Here is a 5,875-nt window from a genome sequence, read left to right as displayed (position 1 = left end):
GTATGGGCGAATGGCGCTGCAACTGTTGGTCGATCGTTGATGGCAACGGGTAGATAAGATTTCATATCTTCGAAATTCACCAATAGGTGGTGTTATATTCTCGTTTATTTACGAGCTCACTTATGTTTTAACCAGCCGGGCAGGCGGGCCGGATATTAGTTCTTTATTTTAGAACAAAGTTCTTTCACTGTATGATCGTTCTAAAACTACAGACCATCCGCTGACCGCTGTGGGAGACGTGCGCCGAGCCTCGATTTGGCGCACGTCTCCCACCTGCGGACAGCGCTTCATACTTGAACATCCTCGAGGTCGCGTGCGCATATCCTGCGAACTGCGGCGTCTCATCCGCGCGCGCAGCGCTCAGGATCAATCAGCAAAGCTGTGCACACGCAACCGTGTATCATGTCTCTCTGTTCACTTATAGGTAACATTCACATTCACATATTATAAATATATGAGCTATAATTATATAGCAAATATATTAGCTCAGTGTCGTTTGCGCGCGACGAATGCGCACCGTGTGCAGGGCCGGTTCCAGGGCTGAGGCTAGACAGTATTTTTCCAGATTTAAAGGGCACATCCCCCAAAAAGGGCATACCACCCCACAGTGAGCGCAAAATTTCGAAGGGCACTTTGAAATCTAGACCGTATTTTCCAATACGGCAAACACGGTCTGAATCCGCCCCTGGCAGGGGCGTAGCCAGGATTTTCAAAGTTGTAGGCACGACTATCTGAGCGGAGCGCGACCATCGGTTGGCGCGGAGCGTACAAGAAAAATTTGTGTTTACAAACCCCCCAGATGGCCGGAAACGGCCCTTCCCGAGTGTTCATTCTGGTTCCCTGGCCTCTTGCTAACTTAGACACCTCATTCAATATCACTTTTAAACACAAAAAAACACAAACGAGTTAAAATGTAAAAAGCTGACAAGATCGGATCCTAGTTTTTTCGGCGGTAGAGTGTTGAATGAAACGCACGCGATAGATATGACACCTAGATGCACAGAGAATAGGTCACACTAATTTTAGCCATATTCTTGCTACGTTCATTTCAATAGTTTTTCCTGCCTAGACTCTTAAACTCGTCCAGCAAGCTTATGGATTTTAATTATGGGTGTTTAAAAAAAAAAGATAACTTGGCCAAAAAAAGTGTAGGCCCGGGCCTACAGTGCTACATACTGGCTACGCCCCTGCCTGGTGTTCAGGGTACATGTGTTTTTGTTATTTCGGCGCGTGCGTGGCAATCGGTTAATCCTCGCGAACGGTTATTCCCCCGTAACGGTTATTCCTCGCAGAAAAATCGATGTTTACTCTAGGGTATATAAGGTTAGTGGAGCGAATATTGGAAAGGCGATTGAGAGTTGTGCGAAGTGCGAAGCGGTGAGTATACTGACTAGGACTAGTTTCTACTAAGCATAGTTCTATGACTATATTATGGCGTTCGTTGCGTTTATTATTAAGTTACGGTGACATTGTACCCTTTGTATCCTACCTTTCTTCCTATGGGGGATAATGCGACATCCCGTATTGGTACATGTCCGGTTGTGATAGAGTTGCCAAATTTGTTCATTGATACCTAAAAAGTCATTATCAAGAATAACTGTGAGTTCGTTTGGCTGAGAGGGTCTATGTCCCCCGAGGTACTGCCGGAACGTACCCTGGGTACGGTCCGGTATACCGGAACTATGCGACATCCCGTATTGGTACATGTCCGGTTGTGATAGAGTTGCCAAATTTGTTCATTGATACCTAAAAAGTCATTATCAAGAATAACTGTGGGTTCGTTTGGCTGAGAGGGTCTATGTCCCCCGAGGTACTGCCGGAACGTACCCTGGGTACGGTCCGGTATACCGGAACGTACCCTGGTACTATCTAATACGCCGTACCGTACCTCGCCTACTCCACTAACGAGTCTAGGTAGTCGCCTACGCCTACTCCCTAACCCTAACCCGAATCCGAACCCTAACCCTAATCCTAACCCTAACCATATCAAATAGTGACCAGGGTACGTTCCGGTATACCGGAGCGTACCCAGGGTACGTTCCGGCAGTACCCTGGGGGACATAGACCCTATGAGCGTTAGTTTGTTTCTGCGATATAGACATTGTATTTGAATGTCATTTACCAGGTTTACTAAATTCATTGCTTCATATAGCAACCGAGAAACATTTTCTGAGACAAGTTATTGAAAGACATTTATATGGCAGACGACAAGAAAAAAGTAAGTATATCTAGACTTTCTATTACACTGTAAGTTACCATTGAATCAATGCACTGCATTAGCTACAGTGCATACAGCAAGTTTCAGCTAGTAGACAATAGAATAAACAATGCACGTTGCAGTCAGCAATACTGTAGCTAATGTAGTGCATTGATTCAATGGTAACCATAGTGGTAACTTACCTTGGTCAGATATAGTTGTACAAGACAGCGAATTTTAACCAGTATTAATGGCTATAGCATCACAAATCAGGAATAAACAGAGAATAAACACATATGTTGTTATCTACTCCTGATAATGTGAATAATTCAACTATCCCCCTCCTACTCCTCTTCCCCCTACTCCATCACTTTCTCCCCCTCCTCCTCCTCCTCCTCTTCCTCCTCTTCCTCCTTTTCCTCCTCCTCCTGCCCCCTACTCCACCTCCATGACCGTCTTCATTCGATCTCCATCACCTTCGCCGCTCCTCCTCCTCCCCTACTCCATCACCTTCTCCCCTCCTCCTCCTGCGTCTCCTCCTCGCTGCTCCTCCTCCTCCTCCTGCCCCTACTCGCATTCCCTCTATGTCTTCATTCGATCTCCATCACCTTCTCCGCTCTCCTCCTCCTCCCTCCTCCCCCTCCTTCTTCTCCCTACTCCATTACCTTCTCCTTCCTCCTCCTCCTCCTCCCCCTACTCCATCACCTTCTCCCCTCCTCCTCTTCATCCCCCTACTCCATCACCTTTTCCCCTCCTCCTCCCTCCCTCCTCCTCCTGCCCTCCCCTACTGCTCCTCATGACCGTCTTCATTCAATCTCCATCACCTTCTCCGCTCCTCCTCCTCCAACCTCCTCCCCTCCTCCCCTCCTCTTCCTCCTCCTCCTTCTTGAATTATATAAGTATATATATAGGATATATGTATAAGTTTTATAGATGGACAAATTTCTATGTTGAACGAGTGCAAATAAATATTTGTCAGCACACGTACCATATAAGGGCACATTATAAAATTTGGCAAGAAATGTACATAGTCAAAATGCATGGCGTATATATATATATATATATATATATATTATTATATATATATTATAATTTATATATATATATATATAATATATATATAAAATGCGGGGTATATAAAATTGTGGGGTATATATCCATATATATGCATATATGCCTCATACGCCAGGTTAAGGATTATGCACATATCTCAGGTTTAAGTTCAATACCCCATATCTTCACTAAATTTCAGTAATATATCAGGAGTAGATAATAGGGATCCCTATTATCTACTCCTGATATATATATATATATATATATATATATATATATCATATAAGTATATAGATATGTGTGTGTGCGCGCGCGTGTTTATTATATGTGTTCGTAATACCTTTCATTTGTGTTGTTTCAGCTATTCGCTAAGCCCGCGGGCATGTTGGCTTATTCGTACTACTACGGCTATCTGAATCTGGTTCTAAAAAGTGAGTTTGAATGCGTACAAGTTTTGCTCTAAACTAACGTCCCCTGAATGTGCTCAATTAATTAATGCATAAGCTGTCGTCTATTCTATATCACTGAAGATCTGTAATGTAGTCCTGTCCACGGGAAATGAACGTACGTCTGCCTATACCCAAGAGCCGTCGTCTGACTTACGCGTTACCATTTATGTGCCTCTCGGTAAAAAATGCTGTTATATATTAATAATATAGTCCAGCCGTCTTGGATATCGCTTCTCTCGCGAAGACCTAGCGCGACGGGTAATTCGCGCTGAATCCCCGACCGAGCATAATGCTCAAGATGTAGTGCCGGAAAGGCGGAATAAGGAGCGAGACATTGCACCCCGTTGAGGTACGAGAGGACACGATGTATGAAAACTCTGCGCGTGCCAAGTGTGTCCAAGAAGTATTGTCGTACAAGCGGTTCGCCCGTCCCCCGGCGCTATTCTCTCTGATATACCACAATTCTCCTCTCGATTACCAGTGTATAAACTAACATGCGTGGGATAAATGATACTGGTGAACGCCTGCTGGGCCACGCTGACAGCTAGTTAACTGTAGTGCATGTGTAACACGTCTCCGCCTCCTCCCGTGACTCACTTCAAATCCATGCTCACCTATCTTCCCTTTCTCTCTTCTCCTTCTTTCGTATTCTCCTTTCTCCTCTTCCTTCTCTGCCTCCTCAGTCTCTGCGTCCTCATCATCAAACATCGTCATCACCGTCGCGTCGTCATCATCACCATCATCATGTATCATCATAATCATCAATTCCATGGCACTACTGCACTAAGCACATTCATGAGACTCATCGTCCGGTGCGCGCGCACCATCAAACTATCCAAGCAAGGAAGATCGCCGCTATGCTAATGTAAGTCGAGGGCCGAAAGGCGCTGCGAAGAAACCGCTTGAGTGCACGATCCGTCGACCCTGAGTCCCAAATTAGGACATTTTCGCACAGTCTCAGGTCCCGTTTTTAATACGTTCGGACTGCACAGCCGTGAGAGCCGAAGGCACTGCGCAATCAAGCGAACCCGTGTGCATGGTAATCTGATATAAAATAATTCAACGGTCCTACCGCACTCGCTAAGCGCAAAATACTGTTGTGTAACGAGTCGTTTTACAAATGTTCACGTCGATAAATATTTACAGAACAAATCTCTGTACTAAGATCCTCTGATAAATGGTATATACCGTTGTGGCCGAATGGCGCGTTAAGAGCTGCCATGCTGAGCGGTCTGTTGTTGTTGACCGACGTCTGAAGCTGCGTCAGGCACAGTGCAGACTAGAAATTGTCCTTCGGCCTTACCCCGCAGACGTTTCTTCTTATATAACAGCATCTTTTAACAACCCGCTGAAAGCCCAACGGGGAAGCGGCCTGTTATCAGCACGTATTGAGCAATGGTATATCGAATGTCCATCAATATACATGAAATTATTCTATCTTCGACACTACCAAGGTCTAGCTTCCGTCGCCAATACGACTCTCCCGAAATACCCAAGCTAATGGATTTCTTTTAACACTTGTATGGCGTAAATGGAGCTGAACTAAAACGTTGGAATTACCGGCGTCGAGTCTGGCATAGGATTTCCAATCGGGGAATAGCCAATCAGATCAAACGCGGTTAGCGGTTTTTTATACGTTTCGACTCTGGGAGAGGCCCGGGCGAGGGGGGTTGCCGGGAATACGTCAACCATTTGAGCCCTAAAAACCTGGACACGCACGGCTGATACAAATTATAGGTAAACAATCATAGATCTCATACGGTGCTAAATGAGTATGTACTGTTCTGCTTTGCCTCCTAGATTGCGCATCCGCGATCGGCGAACGAATTCCGGGATATCCATCATAGCTATGCTGTGAATGTAAGGGCGGAGATAGGCCGGCTTTGGTGCCCAAACGTTTTAGATTCCGAAGATCTGATGTCTGATCTGGACAATTTATGACACATTTTCCACTCGAGGGTCCGTTTTTACTTAGCTTCGCTCTCATCGACTTGCGAGAGGCCCGGGCGTAGTTAGCTTGACAGCCACGTGGTGGCATATGGTAAAATCATGATATAAAATATTCAGTCCTTTTCCGACTCGGGACAGTCGCTAGGTATCCATCCCGGCGTAACGCGAAACACGCAGTCGCCGAATCACCCGAGACTTACAGGCAATGCTAAGGAAGTGCGACACT

General features: G+C 45.6%; 1 long non-coding RNA gene across 1 annotated transcript; it reads left to right on the top strand.

Annotated features, from left to right (window-relative positions):
- The first annotated feature begins 1,332 nt into the window (after positions 1-1,332).
- LOC106819435 lies at positions 1,333-3,713 on the top strand. Its single transcript, XR_001395423.1, has 3 exons — positions 1,333-1,377; positions 2,153-2,218; positions 3,612-3,713. It is a non-coding gene; the product is annotated as an uncharacterized LOC106819435 (long non-coding RNA).
- Positions 3,714-5,875: the final 2,162 nt, after the last annotated feature.

Source organism: Priapulus caudatus, unplaced genomic scaffold (genome assembly GCF_000485595.1).
Source record: "Priapulus caudatus unplaced genomic scaffold, Priapulus_caudatus-5.0.1 Scaffold3434, whole genome shotgun sequence".
Lineage (NCBI taxonomy): Eukaryota > Metazoa > Priapulida > Priapulimorpha > Priapulimorphida > Priapulidae > Priapulus > Priapulus caudatus.
The sequence above is the reverse complement of the archived record's forward strand: the minus strand, read 5'-3'. Positions and strand labels throughout refer to the sequence as shown.